Source organism: Trachypithecus francoisi, unplaced genomic scaffold (genome assembly GCF_009764315.1).
Source record: "Trachypithecus francoisi isolate TF-2019V2 unplaced genomic scaffold, Tfra_2.0 Lachesis_group8, whole genome shotgun sequence".
NCBI lineage: Eukaryota > Metazoa > Chordata > Mammalia > Primates > Cercopithecidae > Trachypithecus > Trachypithecus francoisi.
In genome coordinates, this window is record NW_022681473.1 from 3,750,085 (window position 1) to 3,769,979 (window position 19,895).

The 19,895-nt window shown below is 49.1% G+C and overlaps 1 protein-coding gene and 1 pseudogene across 6 annotated transcripts in view; one reads left to right on the forward strand and one right to left on the reverse strand.

The window, feature by feature from the left end:
* The window catches only part of SHANK2 (SH3 and multiple ankyrin repeat domains 2), a 672,941-nt gene that overhangs the window by 376,854 nt on the left and 276,192 nt on the right, over positions 1–19,895 (forward strand). The gene's annotated exons all lie outside the window — the stretch shown is intronic.
* Positions 9,553–10,394, reverse strand: LOC117079827 (annotated as a pseudogene). The gene has a single exon (XR_004435626.1). The product of XR_004435626.1 is annotated as a programmed cell death protein 10-like (transcript).

Consider the following 19,895-nt stretch of genomic DNA (forward strand, 5'->3'; position numbering starts at 1 on the left):
TGTCTCATTTGTCCAGAGACCCAGCATACTGACAGAGGAGGGTCCCAACCTCTCCTCCCAGTGGTGCCTCTCCCACCAGACCTGCAGCCTGGAAAGCCGGCACCTCCACCACCGCCCCTGGGCATTGCAACCCCCTCAGCACATCCTCCAGGGGACTGTCACCTCCCACATTGCAGCCCTGCAAACACGGCTCTGGACCCGCCTTCTGCTGGCTCTGCTCATCCTCCAGCCTCCACCCCACAGGTCACTCCCCCTAGGAGCCTTCCCACCCGGACTACCACCCTCCAGGTTAATCCCTTCATTTGCTCCTGGGGTGCCTGCAGCCTCAGCAACTTCCTTGCAGCTGGAAGCCCCCAGGCCACTGCCTAGGGACAGGTGTGCAATGCTCAGGGGAGCAGCCACCATGGGGCCTTCCAGAGCTGCTCCCTGTGCTGCACCCTCCCACAGTGCTGTAGGGTGGGGATTCATTGAGTCCCCTCGAGGACCTTGTCTGAGGCTGAAGGCTGGCCCCGCCATGACCAGCATGCATCCTAACTTCCAGGTGCTGTGAGTCGGACCTTATTTGGGGCGGGGGGCGGGGAGGAAAAAGCATCTTTGCAAATTTTGCAAATGTAATTAAGGATCTTGAGATGAGATCTTAGATTACGATGGCCTCCAAATCCAATGGCAGGTGACCTTAGAAGAGAAGAGAGGGGGAACAAAGGCGGGGAGCAGAAAGTCACGTGTCAGCTTAAGAATTGCATGATTTATAAATTTAGAAAGAAGACTATTATAAAGGGTTACAACCTGCAAGCTGGGAAGTGGGCCTCTAGCCAAAACCAGAGGCAGGCGCTTCGAGGAGGGGAGGGTGGAACGGGGCTTCATGCTGACTGCATTGGCTAAGGTTATGGCAGGTTAAGCATACTCAGCAGGTTACAGGAGGAGCTGTGAATATTCACAAAACAGGTCCTGACACGTGCACTGAGCACACATGCATGTTACATGCGTCCCATGTTCACCTGGGGTGGAGGCTTCATATTTAAAGGCATTACAGTCAGGCTCTGTATGTCAAAAGGTGGAGCAGGAACGTAAAGCTTGGTGTGCAGCCTCTGTAAACCAGCCAGAGCCAGTCTCTCACAGGTCTGGAGGCTGGAAGTCTGAAATCAAGGTGTCTGCAGGGTGGGTTCCTTCTGGAGGCTCCGAGGTAGAAGCCATCCCATGCCTGTCTTTGGCCAGCGGTTTCTTATCAAGAGAAAGCTACTGAAATCAGCCTCTTATCCAATCACAGTTATAGTTATGGCTGCTGGAATGGGGTCAGTTATCAGCATCTGATAGAGCTGTGATGGTTTGATTGTCGTCCATCCCAAGGCCAGGGCTTGCTGGCTGCTAGAGGAAGAGAAAAGCCCTACGGCAGCCAGAACCCAGTTTTTTTAAGTGTGGGGTGTGTGATTTCACCCTCGCCTCACACAGTCTTAGGTCTTGCTTACAATCTGGTCTCTTATTGCCACCAGGAGCCCATTCCATCAGTCTCACAATCTCTCCTTTAACATTAACGCTGGCCAGTTGTGGCTAAACCCCAACAGGGAGCAGCATGATCATAGGTGCCCAATCTCCCGTCCCATCGTGGTTGGAACTCCGTTTTGCTTTTTCGTTTTTTGTTTTTGAGATGGAGTCTTGCTCTGTAGCCCAGGCTGGAGTGCAGTGGTGCGATCTGGGCTCACTGCAACCTCCACCTCCCGGGTTCAAGCAATTCTGCCTCAGCCTTCCAAGTAGCTGAGACTACAGGCACCTGCCACCATGCCCGGCTAATTTTTGTATTTTTAGTGGAGATGGGGTTTCACCATGTTGGCCAGGCTGCTTTTCAACTCCTGACCTCAAGTGATCTGCCTGCTTCAGCCTCCCAGAGGGCTGGGATGACAGGCGTGAGCTACCGCGCCCTGCCAGAACTCAGTTTTTAAGGCTTCTGTGGTGTCCCCTTGGTCCAGTCAGTTGGGGGCTTAGCTCTCACATGTGAAGATGGAGGCAGAAGTTAGAGGGATACGGCCACAAGCCAGGGACAGCTGAGGGGTGCCAGCAGTCCCAGAGGCTGGGAGAGAGGCTTGGGGCAGATTCTTCCTGGGAGCCTCTGTTACGGGGGGTGGGCGGGGAGGGTCCTTGTTCTTAGAGCTCCCTAGATGGTGGCAAGCCTCTTGTTCTCTGACCTGGGGTTCTTGGCCTCACAGATTCCACGGAATGGAATCTTGGGCCATGCGGTGAGTGTTACAGCTCTAGTCAGCTCCATTAGGACGAACCCCAGGCACTTAGCCGCACGGGGACAATGGCAAGCCTGTAGCTCCACTGGGCAGTGCCTTGATGAATCAGAAGTGCAGCAGGCACCCTGCCGGATCTGGAGGGGTGGAAGGCAAGGGCGGGTCTGGCGGCGAGTGAAAGCTCACCTTGAGCCGTAACCAACACGGACCGGAAGAGCGTGCAGTTGCAAGATTTAATAGAGTGAAAACAGAGCTCCCACACGACGTGAGGGGACCCCAACGGGTAGCCCTTGCCAGCTCGAATGGCTGGGTTTATATCCCACTCATCGTCCCTCCCGCTGTGCTCTCAGGCGATAGATGATTGGCTGTTTCTTGACCTCCTGTTTTTGCCTAATTAGCCTTTTAATGAGCTCTCTTTACTATCTGATTGGTCGGGTGTGAGCTAAGTTGCAAGCCCCGTGTTTAAAGATGGAAGTGGTCACCTTCCCAGCTAGGCTTAGGGATTCTTAGCCTAGGAGATTCCAGCTAGTCCTGTCTCTCACCTCCAGAAGGAGCCTACCCTACAGACACTGTGATCTCAGACTTCCAGCCTCCAGAACTGAGAGAATGAATGTCTGTCGTCCAAGCCTCCTGGTCTGGGGTCATTTGGGCCACTCATGCAGGCTTGTGAGATAGTGTGTCCGGGGACCCCACCCACATGTTCTGGGATCCTCTAGAAGGACTCACAGGACTCGATATAGAGTCATCCTCTTGTCTAAGGTTTATAAGAGTGCCATAGCTCAGGCGGAGTCTGCAGGCATCCATGGGCAGACTGAAGCCCCCCTCCTTCCTCTCTCCTGCGAGGGGACACAGCACATTCCCCACCCACCAGGAAAAAATGCAGCCACATGTGTGAAATATTCCTCCCTAGGGAAGCCCGTCACGTAGGCACCCTCTGCCTGGCACGTGCCACAATTCCCAACTCCTGGAAGGAAAGCTGGAGTTTTGCTTGCATAAACCGCAGTGTTGGCTCAACATGCCATGGGAGCTGCTGCCGCAGGGCTGGGTGTCCCGGCCTCTCCATGTAGGGGACATTTCGGCTGCCAGATGCCAGTTAGGGGCCAGCCCTGCAGGCAGGATTTTCTCAGGGCAGCAGCCACGGGCCTGCTGTGCTCACTCTTATCTGCGTGGGTTGATATGGTTGTTATCCCTTTTTACAGATGAGGAAACTGAGGCTAGAGAGTATAAGCCCCTTACTCGGGGTCAGCCAGCTCATAAGTGGCAGAACTGGGATTCAAACCCAGGGAGTCCAGCTCCTAACACTGCTATTAACCCTCCCACTCCCTGCCTCTCCTGCTCAGGGCAGGGACTCAGTAGATAGTTGCCTGGAATAAAAATAAGAATAGTTACATTTATTAAGCATTTGTTACCTGCCAGCCTTTGACCTTCACACAACTCCCCTCCATAATCCTTGCCAAACGTCCAATATGGTGGAAACAACTAGTGCCCCATTTTGCAGACATGGGCACTGGGGCCTCGGGAGGTGGAGCGGTTGGCCCAGGAGGTTTGGAGCCTGGGTCTGAGCCCGGGGTCTGCTCTATGTATCCGGCCTCTTTCGTAACATGCTGTGCTGGTCTACATAAGAGAAGCCGCAGATCTGTGTAAAGGTGAGCTTAGAGGACACATTCTCAGAAACACAAAGCAGCTTACAAAGCGAAATTCCGTATGTCAGAATATGTTCAAGGCTGCGTGGCGACTGAGATGAGTGTGGGGCTGCCTGGTCCTTGGAGTGTGCAGCTGAGGCCCTGCCCACAGCAACTCCAAGCCTCCCCACCTCCTTCTGCTAGTGGCAGAAAGCAGGACCCAGCATGACACCGTGGAACCTGCCTGGACCCCAGAGAGGGCAGTACGGGTTGTGAGACTAGTTAGAGAGGTAGCCACAGCCCCTGCCCATACAGCTGGAGGGAAGGAGTGTGAAGGGGGGCAGTGGATTCAGATGCCTGTTCCTGGGAGAGGGCGACAAGAACAGAGGGTGTGCTCTGTGTCAGGCAGTGTGAGGACTTTGCCTCCTAACCAGGGCTTTTCTCTGGCTCACCTCCCATCTATTACAGGCCCAGCACAGTGCCCAGTCCTCAGGATCAGTGAGTGCTCCTGGAACCCTTATTATCCCCATTTCTACAAATGTGCTTTTAAGGCTCAGGGAACCCAGGCCAGCATTTGAGCGTTTTCAGGTAAAGGATCTTTCCCATCAGAGCCTAGACATTCAGGAAGGGAGCATTCCCTGGCTGGAGGGTAGAAGAGAAACCTCCTGCCTGGGGTCTGGAAGGTTCTCTGCCTCGCTCTGGGAACCTGTGTCTGGGGGAACTGGGGATGTCTCCTGCACCTGCTCGCCCAGGGGCTGCAGCTGTCACCCTGAACCCGCTGCGGCCAGTGAGGAAATGAGCTCAGAGCAGCAGGGCCATCTCCCCAGGATCACAGAGGCCCTCAGCCCCAGGACGTCCGCAGGGCCTGGGGCTCGGTGAAGCGGCTAAGTTACAGGCGTGACTTCCTGCACAGGCATAGCTGGGAGGGCTGGGGTATTCAAGAGCTGGGCAACGGAAAGCCATCCTGTAAGATGGAAATAAACTTGTATTTCCAACAATCGGAGGGTGATGCAAAAGTGGCCCCACGATGGCCCCCGCACTGGGAGGCCCCTCCCGAAGCCGCGGCATTGGAGGACGTGCTGGCGGGGTGTGCTCCCTCTCTTGGCCTGTGGCTCGCCTGGTAGGAGCGGACTCTCTGCCCGGCGTCTCCGCTCGTGGCCACTAGATGGCAGCCGCGGGGTGCGGAGCCGATGGCGGCCTCCAGGAGCAAGTCCCTTCCGCGCGAGGGAGGCGAGTTCCCAGGAGAACCTGCCGGGCCCTGCGCCCAGAATCTCCGCTGTGGTCCCACTGTCCCCACTGCAGACCGGGGCCAGGGCCGGGGACGCTCCTGGAAAGCCACTGGCTCTGCCCGGGTGGCCACAGGGCACCAGAGAGGCCAAGAGGTTGGACCCTCACGGTGCAGGGATGGAATGAGGGGTCCGGGACGTCCCCTGCACACACTCTTTCTGCAGGAAGCCCCTGGAGGGTGGATACCACAGGAAGAAGGCTGCCTGCACACCGGGCGCAGTGGCTCACACCTGTAATCACAGCACTTTGGGGGGCCGAGTTGGGCAGATCACCTGAGGTCAGGAGTTCAAGACCAGCCTGGCCAACATGGTGAAACGCAAGCTCTTCTAAAAATACAAAAATTAACTGAGTGTGGTGGCAGCCACCTGTAGTCTCAGCTACTTGGGAGGCCACGTCAGGAGAATCACTTGAACCTGGGAAGCAGAAGTTGCAGTAAGCCAAGATCATGCCACTGCATCCCAGCCTGGGCAACAGAGGGAGACTCCATCTCAGGGGGAAAAAAAAAAAGATTATGAGCAGGATTTTCACACATGGGAATTGCGTGGGACATTTCAAAGTACTTCTGGGGTCTTGCTTTTACTAGTATTGTTACTTATTATTTTGTAATCATAAACTGTTATTATTGCTGCCTTAGTATCTTCTTAGGGACCCAGGTGCCTCCCTGTAATCAATGTCTCTCTGCTTCTGGGGCCGTGTCAAATCTAGATATTTGAAGCAGCACTTCCCAGCTCTTGAGTTTCGTCAGCATTTCTTGGAAATGTGCTGTGTCTGGAAGGTGTTCATCATTGCCCAGGCACCCGGACTTTTCATCCCTGTCCTCCCTCTCCTGCCACTGAGGACCCGCCACTAACTCTTATGGGTCCATGGTATTCAAGTAATGCCAGAGACCATGGGGGCCAGAAAGCTCTTTATTTCCACCTCCTCCCACCGCTGCCTTTGCCAAGCTACTCAGAGCCCAAATGTGGAAGGCATGGGCCACAGGTTCCAGGCTGGGCTCTGCTCGAGCTCACCAGGAAGGGTATCATCTATGTAGAATTTCCTCAAAGGCTTTTTCCGCACCAGTTGCTATGATGATGTGTTTTTCTTCATTAGTCTGTTTACACGGTAGCTTACATCAAAAGATTTTTCAAATATCGATCCAGACTTGCACTCCCAGGAAAAAACACAATTGCTCGTGATTCCTTTTCTATCAATATATGGCTGGATTTGACTTCCTGGTATTTTCAGGATCTGTGTCTATGTTCCTGAGGGATATCGGTGTATCATTGTCTGATGCTGTCTTTGTCTGGTTTGGTATCAGAATAATGCTGCCCTTATAAATTAATTTGGGAAGTGTTCCCTCCACTTCTCTTTCCTGGAATTGTGTAGAATTGGTGTTGCTTCTTCTTGAAATGATTGGCAAAATTCACCAGTGAAGCCATTTGAGTCAAGATGTCTTTTTCCAGATGCTTTTTAAACTACACAATTGCCGGGCACAGTGGCTCACACCTGTAATCCCAGCAGTTCGGGAGGCCGAGGTGGGTGGATTACTTGATGTCAGGAGTTCAAGAACAGCCTGGCCAACATGGTGAAACCCCGTCTCTACTAAAAATACAAAAATTACCCAGGCATGGTGGCGCACACCTATAATCTTAGCTACTAAGGAGGCTGAGGCAGAGGTTGAAGTGAGCTGAGATTGCGCCACTGCACTCCAGCCTGGGCGACAGAGTGAGACTCCATCTCAAATACACACACACACACACACACACACACACACACACAATTAATATCTTTAATAGATGTAAGACAGTTTATCTCTTTCTTCCTAGGAGAGTTCTGGAAGTTTTGCAACTTTTAGAGAATCAGTTTATTTTACGTAACTTGTCAAATTTATCTTAGACTTCTTCATAGTATTCCCTCATTATCTGTTTAAAGTGGACTATGTAGTGATATCATCTCTTTTAGTAATTTGTGTCTTCTCTCTTTATTTCTTTGTCAGTCTTACTAAAATTTTATCAATTTTATTGATCTTTTCAAAGAACTACCTTTGAGCTTCATTAAGTTTTCTTCTTTCTCCCTGTGCTTTTAGCTTATTGATTGCTGTCTTTATTTTGTTATTTTCTTCCTTGTCCATGCTTTGAGTTGATTTTGTTCTTTTTCTGTTTTTTTTACTCCGGCTGTGGTTTATTTTGATGAATATTCTGTGGACATTGAAAAGAACGTGTAGGCCGGGCGCGGTGGCTCAAGCCTGTAATCCCAGCACTTTGGGAGGCCGAGGTGGGCGGATCACAAGGTCAGGAGATCGAGACCCTCCTGGCTAACACGGTGAAACCCCGTCTCTACTAAAAATACAAAAAACTAGCCGGGCGCGGTGGCGGGCGCCTGTAGTCCCAGCTACTCGGAGGCTGAGGCGGGAGAATGGCGTGAACCCGGGAGGCGGAGCTTGTAGTGAGCTGAGATCCGGCCACAGCACTCCAGCCTGGGCGACAGAGCGAGACTCCGTCTCAAAAAAAAGAAAAGAACGTGTATTATGCTCCTTATTGTTGAGTGCGGTGTTCTTTAAATGTCAGTTCTGTCCTTTTGATGGTATTTTTAAGTGTTTAGAGCCTTGCTGACTTGTCCTCTATTGTTGATAGCTGAGAGCATGGGAATGTGGAAATTTTCCAGTATCATTGTGTGCCTGTCCTTTTTTTTTTTTTTTTAAACAGATCTGTCGGTTTCTGCTTTGTGCTTGTTGTTTGTTTTGTTTTGAGACAGAATCTCACTCTGTCACCCAGGCTGGAGTGCAGTGGCATGATCTTGGCTCACTGCAACCTTCATCTCCTGGGTTCAAGTGATTCTCCTGCCTCAGCCTCCCAAGTAGCTGGGATTACAGGTACCTGGCACCACACCCAGCTAATTTTATTTTTTTGGTATCGGTAGGATTTCACCATGTTAGCCAAGCTGGTCTCAAACTCCTGACCTCAGGTGATCTACCTGCCTCGGCTCCCCTCAAGGGGCTGGGATTACTTGTCTGAGCCACCGCACCTGGCCTGCTTCATGTAGTTTGAAGTTCCAATGTTAGGTTGTAGGTTTATGCTGGCATTAGGTATTATTATACTGGTTAGGTTATTCAGGACTGGCATGTCTTCTTGGAGAACTGATTTTTTTTTTTTATCATTATTCAATGTTCCTATTTATCCCTGGCAATTTTCCATGCACTTGAGACTACTTTAATATTAATATACCAGCTCTAGCTTTCTTTGTATTAGTGTGTGTATATCTTTTTCTATCCCTTTGTTTTTAACTTCCTTATGTTGTTATATGTAAATTTGATTCCTTATAGACTGCCTGTCATTGGGTAGTTTTCTGAAAGTCCACCTGATTGAGAGGCCAAGGGGCTGGGGATTGCTTGAGGCCAGGAGTTCAAAACCAGCCTGGATAAGAAAGTGAGACCACGTCTCTACAAAAAAATAAATAATAAATAAGTCAAATTTTTTTTCCTGATTTTTCCCTTTATTTTATAATTGAAAAATGAAACCACTTAACGTGAACATTTGATACATAATTTCCTTAAAACTTCTCTATGGTGAAATAAAACTGTACCTAGTTGAAGAGTGTATAAAATATTAACACTCATGACAATTTCAATCCAACCGTTGATATAGCTTCAAAGTACTATTAATTGTGGCTATTTTTTGGGAAAAAGAAATGTGTAAAGCTTATGAGGGCCCAGTATACGAAAGGCTTAATTTTTAAGAGTCAAATCTACATTTGTCACAAGAGTTCAAAAAGTGGCATTATAGTGTGGAAACACTAGAAAATGCCATCTCTTACTCATAAGTCTTTTAAAACAGGTTGGAAATCATATAAAAATACTCAGTACCTTATAAGTAATAATTAACAAAAATATTTCCATTGACTATGCTGTGTCCAAAGTGATTAAGGACAAAAATAGAAATTCTTGTTTCTTTATTATTTGATAAACTGCTGATGAGCTCCCGTTAGAAGTTTTTTAGACATTACACCAAGTTGTCTTGGTCTTCTGATCATATACACACACACACACACACATTTTTTTCAAGCAATGTTTAACAGATGTAAACTATTTATTGAATATTTGCCACCAAATATTGTTAAATACATTATCTTGCAGCATATGGCTTTCAAGTTAAAATGTCAGAAACAAACACCAACATTTACAATTCTTTTAAGGAATGTTATATAATAACACATTAAGGCATAAATTCTTTTGGCTTATAATTCTTAAAAGAATGATAATAGCAAAAGTGATGCAAAATCTTCAGTGTGAGATTATGATTAAGCTACATTTTACAAAAATATGGTGTAAGATGGCAATAATCCCATTCAACATCCTGGATTAGATCCTTTCAGGAGGGACTGATGATTTATACAGTCAACCTTTAAAATTTACAGAGAAAGGCAGTTCAGTACTGCCACTGAGAAGTACCTCTTAACATATCCAACTTTCAGGCCACAGTTTTGAAGGTCTGAAGTATTAACTTGGTTTGATGAATTAGTCGGTTGGCACTTATGAACACATTTAGTGCCTTGCCATCTTTAAAATACGTTTTCAGAGTATCACTGAAACTTTTGGAGTACTTTACAAATTCTTTCTTTTGGTATTCAAGTGCCCTGCGGTTCTGGTATTGATATTTCTTGAAGACCTTATTCACCATATCAAGAAGTTCTTTTATTGCACTAGCTATATCCTTGATTGTCTGCAGAAACCTCACTCTGTCATTGATCTCATCTGGGATGTTACTCAGAATTTGTTTAAGTGCTCATGCCTTTTTGTTTAGGTCTTGGAATTCTGGCTTTGGCCACTCAATCATATATTCTTCTATATCATCAGCTGCCATACAAAGAAGGGACTCCATGAGGTTAACTTCTACACTTTTTTTCTCTAAAATTTTCATAATGATGTCTTGTGTGAGACCTGGATTTTCTTTTTCAGCCGTAATGAAAGCGGCTCTCAGTGTCTGGGCTGCAGACAGATTTACTCGTTCTAGCTCATTAAACACAGGATACATGATTGCATAGAGGGGTGTAGACACCATGGATGTGGTCTCAGCTTCATTCTTCATCTCTTCCATTGTCATCCTCATTCAAAAGCCAACTACAGTTGAAAAAGCAGTGCTAAAATGCAGAGGAATCTTCATTCACTGCAATATTTCTTCTCTTTTTTGGTGATAAAAGAATTGGACACAAAACACACACAGATCAGCAACTGAGGCACTGATTTCACTTCCCACCTTTGCAGCCCTCTTCAACTCCGGGATCAGATTTTTTTTTTTTTTTTTTTTAAGACGGAGTCTTGCTCTGTCGCCCAGGCTGGAGTGCAGTGGCTGGATCTCAGCTCACTGCAAGCTCTGCCTCCTGGGTTTACACCATTCTCCTGCCTCAGCCTCCCGAGTAGCTGGGACTACAGGCACCCGCCACCTCACCCGGCTAGTTTTTATATTTTTTAGTAGAGACTGGGTTTCACCGTGTTAGCTAGGATGGTCTTGATCTCCTAACCTCGTGATCCGCCCGTCTCAGCCTCCCAAAGTGCTGGGACTACAGGCTTGAACCACCGTGCCTGGCCCCAAGTCAGATTTTTAAATAAAAAAATAAAACTCCATCTGGTAATATATTTTATTTGATGTGTTTAGAGCATTTAAATTTCATGTTATTATTCATGTGTTGGTATTTATGTCTACCATTTTATTTATTTTCCATTTGTTTTCTTTGCATGTTATTCTCTATTTTTCTTTCCTGATAATATTTGGATTATTATTTGACTTGTTACTTTTCCATTTTAATTTAATTATGGAGGCTTTAAAAAATTTATATAGCTTTTTGTTTTGTTTTGTTTTTTTGAGATGGAGTCTCTCTCAGTCGCCCAGGCTGGAGTGCAGTGGCATGATCTTGGCTCACCATAAGCTCTGCCTCCTGGGTTCACGCTGTTCTCCTGCCTCAGCCTCCCGAGTAACTGGGACTGCAGGTACCTGCCACCACACCTGGCTATTTTTTTTTTTTTTTTTGTATTTTTAGTGGAGACGGGGTTTCACCATGTTAGCCAGGATGATCTCCATCTCCTGACCTCGTGATCCGCCTGCCTCGGCCTCCGAAAGTGCTGGGATTACAGGCATGAGCCACTGCGCCCGGCCCCCTTTTTTTTTTTCTTTTATTAAAGCGTTTAGTCTGGGATTTCAATACACATATGTAGCTTTTCACAGTTTACTTAATGCTTTACCACTACAAGTAGAACGTGGAAACCTTACCACCATATAGATCGCTTTATTCTCTCCCTTTTATGGTGTAGCTATCACGTATATTAAACTCACATATATTGAAGGTACTGTCATAAAGTATAATAATGTTTACTTCAACCACCATAGATATTTTCAAGAATGTAGGAAGTGTAGTATAGTCTATTAAAAGATATTGCCCATTTTGTCTGTACTTCCTTTATTCCTGACTTTCAAAGGTTCTCTCTGGTTTCTTGTACATTCCATTCCAAGCATTACCTTTGGCACTCCTCTTAAAGTTGGCCTGCTGGCCACAGATGTTCTTGGTTTTGCGTCATCTAAAAAGGTCTTGATTTAACCTTTATTCCTGAAGGATATTTTCGCTGGGTATAGAATCCTGCATTTGCAGTATTTTAAAAATACAGTTCCACTTCCTTCTGACCTCCATGGTTCAGATGAGGAATCTGCAGTCATTCCCATGGTTGTTCTTCTGTATGAAGTGTGTCATTTTTCTCTAGTTGCTTTCAGTGTATATTTTTTTCATTTTTAGTCTTCAGCAATTTGATTTTGACATGTCTGGGAATGGATTTTTTGAGCTAATCCTGTTTAGGATGCATAGAGCTTCTTGAATTCATTAAGTTTATGTGCTTCTCTCTCCCACTTGTTCAGATTGGATAATTTCTAAGGATCTGTCTTCACGGTCACTATTTTTTGCTCTGTCTTCTCTACATTCTGCTTTTGACACATCTAGTAATTTTTTTTTTTTTCATTTATATTGTTTCCCTTGAGAGGTGGCGTATTTCTAGTTCTTGGTATGCCAAGTAAATGAAGCCTGTATCATGGACGTTTGGAATATTTTGTTAAGATACTCTGGGTCTTGATTAAACCTGATGGAAAAGGTTAACTTGAGCACTTGGTTGAGATCAAGTCCCAAATTCCTTTTATAGGACTTTTATGAGTTGTGTTTCCAGTGTCAAATGAGCTTTGAAACCCTTTGCTTGCAATTGAGATCTGTCCCATGTGTGCACAGACACTGGCCAAGCTTGGAGATGGTGGTGGTTTTTATCTCTTAGTTCTTTTCTCCATATCATTGATACACTGTTCAAGGTCAGATCCACCTGTGCACAACTTGGAGCTGAGCCTAGAAGTTCATCCACCGCTTCACATGATCTCTGTTCTGCTCCTTCCTTACTACAGTCTTCCTGACATTTTCCATGTCCATGGAGACCCCTTTATCAGGCTTGTGGATGAAAAACTGGGACCTTAATTTGCCTGCTTTGCCATAAACTTACTGCACATGGATCTTCATCTATGGTCAAGTGGCAGAAAGGGAGAGGCCAAAAGCAAAGGAGATTCTTCCACGTATGTGGACCACAGCTCCTCTGGCCAGAAAGAAGGATCCCCCTCCTCCAGAGTTTTAGGTGCCTGCCCAGCCTCCACCACCATAGGATTGCTTAGGCTGTGGATGGGAGAAAATGCAATAAAGAATGAAAGGGAAGATCTCCCATGCTCTCTGAACCCTGGGGCTCCCTTTTCTTGAAGCTCTTTTTATCCACACTTGTTATTCACGTGTGACTTTCAGGCTACCTTTGAGTCCCAGTCAAGTGACACCCCAAGGGAAAAAATGGGAAACTCATAGCTTCTCTTTTTATTATTACACTTTAAGTTCTAGGGTACATGTGCACAACATGCAGGTTTGTTACATATGTATACATGAGCCATGTTGGTGTGCTGCACCCATTAACTCGTCATTTACATTAGGTAGATCTCCTAATGCTATCCCTTCTCCTTCCCCCCTCCCCACAATAGGCCCTGGTGTGTGATGTTCCCCTTCCTGTGTCCAAGTGATCTCATTGTTCAATTCCCACCTATGAGTGAGAACATGCGGTGTTTGGTTTTCTGCTCTTGCGATAGTTTGCTGAGAATGATGGTTTCCAGCTGCATCCATGTCACTACAAAGGACACGAACTCATCCTTTTTTTATGGCTGCATAGTATTCCATGGCATATATGTGCCACATTTTCTTTTTTTTTTTTTTTTTTTTTTTTTTTGTTGAGACGGAGTCTCGCTCTGTCACCCAGGCTGGAGTGCAGTGGCCGGATCTCAGCTCACTGCAAGCTCCGCCTCCCGGGTTTACGCCATTCTCTCGCCTCAGCCTCCCGAGTAGCTGGGACTACAGGCGCCCGCCATCTCGCCCGGCTAATTTTTTATATTTTTTAGTAGAGACGGGGTTTCACCATGTTAGCCAGGATGGTCTCGATCTCCTGACCTCGTGATCTGCCCGTCTCGGCCTCCCAAAGTGCTGGGATTACAGGCTTGAGCCACCGCACCCGGCCTGTGCCACATTTTCTTAATCCAGTCTGTCACTGATGGACATTTGGGTTGATTCCAAGTCTTTGCTATTGTGAATAGTGTCACAGTAAACTTACATGTGCATGTGTCTTTATAGCAGCATGATTTATAATCCTTTGGGGATATACCCAGTCATGGGATGGCTGGGTCAAAAAACTCACAGCTTCTTTAGTGGTACATGGAAGTCTGCTTTTCTACTCCAATTTGCCTGCTACTCTTTATTTTTCAGAGTCCACAGACAACGGCATCTGTCCGGGTTTACTAGCTGCCTTAACTAGGGAAACAGAGTGTGGTGTGTGTACTCCATCTACCCTGGAACTAGAACTGCTTTTGCTGAGCTTCTTGAATCTGTACATTCATTTCTTTCATAAAATTCGGGAAGTTTCTATTTATTATTTCTTAAAATATTTTTTTCTGCCTCATTCTCTGTGACTCTGATTATCCAATCCTTAAATTTTTTGTAATACTGTCCTTTGGAACCCTGACACTGTCTTTTTTTTTCAGTCTTTTTTTTCTTTCTTCTTCAGATTAGACAAAAGTCATTGATTTGTCAAGTTCCTTGAGGCTTTTCTTTGTCACCTTTATCTTACTAAGGCTGTCCGTTGGATTTTTTGAGATATTATATTTTTCAACTCTAAAATTTTCATTTGGTTCCTATTTATGAAAATGTTTGGCTGGGTGCAGTGACTCACGCCTGTAATCCCAGCACTTTAGGAGCCTGAGGCAGGCAGATCACGAGGTCAGGAGATTGAGACCATCCTGGCTAACACAGTGAAACCCCGTCTCTACTCAAAATACAAAAAACGAGCTGGGCGTGGTGGCGGGCGCCTGTAGTCCCAGCTACTCGGGAGGCTGAGGTAGGAGAATAGCATGAACCCAGGAGGCAGAGCTTGCAGTGAGCCGAGATCGCGCCACTGCACTCCAACCTGGGTGACAAGCGAGACTCCGTCTCAAAAAAAAAAAAAAAAATTCACATTTACCTTTCCTTGTTGAAATAGTTACAATAGTGGCATTAAAGTCATTGCCTCCTAATTCCAGCATCTGCATCATCTCAAGCCTGCTATCTCTTCTCTTTTCTCTTGAGAATGGGTCATATTTTCCCAGGAATTTTGGATTGTTTGCTTGATATTGTGAGTATTACCTTGTGTAGATTGTGGGTTCTGATATATTCCTCTGGAGAATGTTTGTGATTTGTTTGAGCTGACAGTTACTATGATTAGACTCAGACTGGAAGCTCCATCTTGCCTTCCGTGGTTAAAACCTCAGATCACTCATTTAAGCTTTTGCTCCACTCCTTCGGGCCTGTCCTACACATGCATGATTCAGCATCAGCCTGGGACCTTTGCTGATGCACACCCAGAACTGGGGACTCCCTTCCTCCGGCTTTTCTCCCTCCAGGGCTTTCCTCTCACTCCCCAGTTCCCCTACAGTTGCCTGCATTTCTTCCCCTGAATCCTTCAGCCTGAAAGATGGCAGCTGTCCTGGAGTTTTAGCTGCCTGTGCCACATGGCTGTGTGTCTGCAGCAGGCCTTCAGGACAAAGTGCCCTTAAAATGCAAACTAATGCCTGAGCCCATCCGACTGCTCTCATTTACTCTTGGGAACCCTCAGGTCACTGTGTGTGCGATGGGGAGATTCGTTGCTGTTTCTGTTGTGCAGTGTTCTGATTGCTGTCAGTGGGAGGTTCTGCCGCATCTTAGCAGCAGCACTCTCCAGTGCTGGCTTTTAATTTGAAAGTTTTCCAAGAGCTTTTCTCCACTTCACTGTTAAGCAGCGGGACTGGTGGGAGGGGGTCGTCGGCTTATTCTGCACTAGTGGTTTTCACATTCACGGTCACTCCATCTGTATAGGCATTATAGGCATTTCACATGGAGATGCAGACAGTCGTGTTTTAAACAGTGTCCTTCTTTTGGTTTGTCTGCACCTTAACAGTTAGAAGGAATTATACTGGGGGTGGATATATCGAAAGTTTGTAATATCTGTGAATTGTATTTCCTGGCAACATAGGGGCAGCATTAGAAAATGTTTATTTTAAAGGTGGACGGTTGGATCTGAGGTCATTGGGAGCTGATGGACTAGATGTTGACGAGGCCCCCTTTGGGCACTGGCCCTCCCTGATTCTAGGGAGTGTCTCTTCCTGCCCTCCTGCCAGCAGTCCCTCCAGGGAGCACCAGACATTAGCCAGGCACCCACCATAGTTATGGGGACGGGCAGGGAACGGTCCCCTTTTCTGGTTAGTGGGTGTTCACCCTTGATTTTCTCACTCTTGCCAAAAGGACCTTGTGTCTGGGGATTCCATCCATGGGGCACTTGCGGCACTGGTGGCTTTCGGAACAGCAGTGTCTCTCGGTGACTTACATCTGGGCGAGGCCACCTCAGTGCATGGTTTGTCTGCAGTAGGTGTCCTGGGAGCAGCTCAGAGTTCCTGGGAACAGGAAGAGCCTCCAGGCAGTGTGGTGCAGTGGGCTGAGAAATGAACTGGGAGCCAAGACCTAGGTTCCTTCTCTGCTGTGTGACCTCGGGCAAGTCATATGACTTCTTTAGTTTTCCTGACTAGGAAGTGTATAGGTTGGACAAGATAACCCAGTTTCTGCTCCACTGTTCCATATAGCAGTGCAATCTCCTGCCTCCTTCCCTCTCTTTTTTCCTCTAACATTTAGTATTTTCCATGTATACATACACACATTCACATATGTGCACACACATATGCTCATACCTGTGTGCTGTATGTACATCATATGTGCGTGTGTGCACAATACACTGCACATACAGCCACCATGCAGCATGCATGCCCACATGTGGACACACACATGCACACAACATGCATATGCAGCATGCATGCATACATGGACACTCGCAAATGTGCATACTGCAATACATGTACCATGTGGCATGCATGCACACACATGCCTATTCACATGTATGCACACTATACATATGCGCAGCATGCATGCACACACATATACATACTCATGTGCACACACATGCTGTTGTCTCTGCTACTCAGCATGGAGTTGGGGCCTGGGGACGTGGAGGGAGGGCCAGGTCAGCCCCACCCAAACAGTGCTATCTCCAATGCAAGCCCAGTGGCCACCAGCAGTGCCAGGTCTAAAGGCTGCCCTGGAAACAAGCTTCCAAATCCCAACACTGGTCTGTAAGTCAGTCTTCAATTACTCAGCTGTCCTGCCAGGATGTGACAAGGAAACATGGCCCCCATGGCTCCTGGCCTTGGTTCATTAGGAGCCTGAGAATATCAGACCATGAAAGGACTTTTCCACCAGCAGAAAACAGGACTGTGTTCTCTGGGTAGCCAGCTGCTAACTGCCAGGGTCTCTCCCATCCCTGCTGCCCAGGGCTCCAGGGCCAGCTCTGGAGAGCAGGGCAATGCTAAGCACGGCGCTGAGCCCCACCTCCCCACCTGCCACCTCCCCGTGCACTTGCTGAAAGCTCTGCCACTGGTTTCCGCTTCAGGGTGGTGTACCCCACCCAGCCCTTCAGTCTTCTACCTCTGTGAACCCAAGCGGAGTCTCACCACCTCTGGCTTGTCCCCATGCAGCCCAGTCCCCAGTCACTTGTGGGGACCATGAATGAGCCAGGGGAAGAGACTGAGCAGGAAGAGATTGTACGGGTGGAGGGAGGGGAGTACAGCGGTAGAGGGAAGCAGACAAGCCACCGTCATCCCCAGGGGCAGCGGCAGAGAGATCTGGAGAGCCCAGACCTGAGGCTGGGATGGGAAGGGTGGGGCAGAGCCCTCCCCCAAGTGTGGGGGCATCGGGGTATAGAGGAGCTGAGGTGGGAGGTCGTGACGTGCCTGGGGACACAGAAGAGTCACCCAAGGCCACCTGCAAGTGCTGATGACCAAGGGGGAGCAACAAGATGGAGGACAGGGACCAGACCCAGAGGCTCCTGTCTGCGCCTCCTAGGGGTGACCCTGAAAGCAGCAGGGAGACGGGGGCTGTGAGCATGGGGCACCCTGCAAACCCCACCCTGAAGGGAGGCCCAGCCTTCCCCGTCCTGGAGAGGCAGGAGAGTGTGGTAGGAGCGGCTGCCTCTGTGCTGCAGGTGAGGCTGAGCTACCCAGCCCTGGGCTCTGCCCCCAGATGTGCCAGGTGAGTTCATGGCCTCCTGAACTGTGCCAGAGTCACCTTTGCAGCCTGGGTGTGAGATTCTGACCCAGCAGGTCCTCAGCCCTGTCTCGGGTCAGCACCTCTGTGATTTCCCCCTTCAGTAACTCCCGTGAAAGCCCCCAGGCCCCAGGCTTCGGTCGGGTTGGCTGGAGGCTGGAGGAGGAGGGTGCAGCACGCACATGCTCACCTGCCTTCTCCATAAATGCACCCAAATGGTTTCATATCCGAGGCCTTTTTTGGACACTGTGAAGAACACGGATGGAGGAATAACGCTTACTCGAGGTCTCAGGTGTGGCGGATCGAGGCACAAGGCCTCCTTTTGAGCCACAGTTGCCTTTGCGTGCTTAGCAGTGTTTCCCACCAAGACTGCACCTTCCGAGGCAGCGGGTGACCCCGGGACAGCTTGGGTGAGGCAGGGCGTGGGACAGCTCACAGAAGTAGGAGGCAGACCCCGGGCCAGGCGGGGGCCAGTCCAGCTCCAAGCAGCTCTACCCGTCCAAGCTTATTCTGCATGAGACCCGCTCTCCCGGGAGAGGATTGGGGCTCTCCTGAGTTCCGGGCTTCCCTCAGGCCAGGCCAGTGCAGGGCAGGACATGCCAAGGGTAGCCACCACGGTGGCAGGACCACTCATAGGGGCGGGACAGAGCCAAGGGAAACAGCCAAGACTGTGTTTTCAAGGCAGCAGGAGGAGAGGACGGAGGCCCGGAGGTTTGTTTTGAGGGACTGTGAGCCCCAGGCCTGAGACACAGGTGTTTCAACCCAGGGAGGGTGATAGATGAGAGATGTGGGTACCCAGGGCTGGCGTGGAAATACATGGAGACCACCCAACTGGGAGCAAGCAGAGGCTGGGTGTCACGAGCTTGCTCTGGCAAGACAGCCGGGCCCTGCTACTTGCATGAGGCAGAGGCTCGAAGGCAGGCAGTGAGGGAAAAGCTTTATAGCAGAGAAAGGGAGGGCTCACTAGCACTGGGGTCTTGAGTCATTGGTGGCGGGGGGCAGATGTGGCTCTCTCTGGTTGACCCTGAGTTGGAGGTGGGGTGAAAATTGGGGTGAAAATGACAATCCTTGATGGGGAAGTCCTGGCCACTGGGGACTGCTTGCTGAGAGGTTTGTTTGGCTCCCTGGTGCTGCCGCAGACGCTGGGTTGGGGCGCTGGTGCCCCCTGTGGTGACTGTCCTCTTGTGCATTCACTCTCACATGAGGGCTGCAGGGCGCAGCTGCCACTGCCCAGGATGGGGGAAGTGGCTACCTGGACTCACGCCTTGGTGGGGAACAAGACAGTGCTTATCACTCAAGAGGTGGCCTGTGCGCTTGACCAAGCTCAGGGCTTGCAGGGGGTCAGCCAGGGGGCCCCTCAGTTGCCTGAGGTGGGGTATGGCCCAACCGGGGCTCCCACAGCCCAGGGCTATTGGCCCCAAGAAACTTTGGCTGGCTCTGCGATGTCCTAGTGCTTGGAGGAACACTGGCACTTCGGTCCCCAGCCATCACAATTCCACCACCACAGTCACTGCTGCAGGGGCACAGCCAGGCGGGCAGTGGGTCCACAGAGAGATGCCAGGACCGCTGGAGCCACTGTGGGCTGCCCTAGAGAAACTCAGAAGGGAGCAAGGAGGAGGAAGGAAGCTGCCTGCCCTCTTCCAGCCTTCTGGGTTCATTCGTTCCTCCCATAGAAAGATTCTAGCAAGAACTCCCCAGGACATCGGGAGCATAGCCTGCCAGGCCCGGCTGCAGGCTCACAGAGCAGAGCACAGAGAGGGCACTCAGAGGTGGGGAAGGAGGTCCTGGCAGAGTTCCCCACGTGGGTCTCAGTGATGCTTGCTGCAGGGTGTGACCAGCCTCTACTGCAGTCATGGAAAGACCTCCCAGGGATCTGATCGCCCAACCCCACTTGGGAGCCCACGAGGGCAGGAGCTTCCTGGGGGAGGCCAGAGACCCCCCCTGGGCCTTGGGCTAAAGCCTCAGCCATGGGGGTGGCGACTTGCCAGATGTGTGAACGTGACCCCGTGGGCCCTGTTTGTTCCTGGTTCCTCTACTTTCCTCCCCTTGGGTAGGAGCCAGGGGCCTGCAG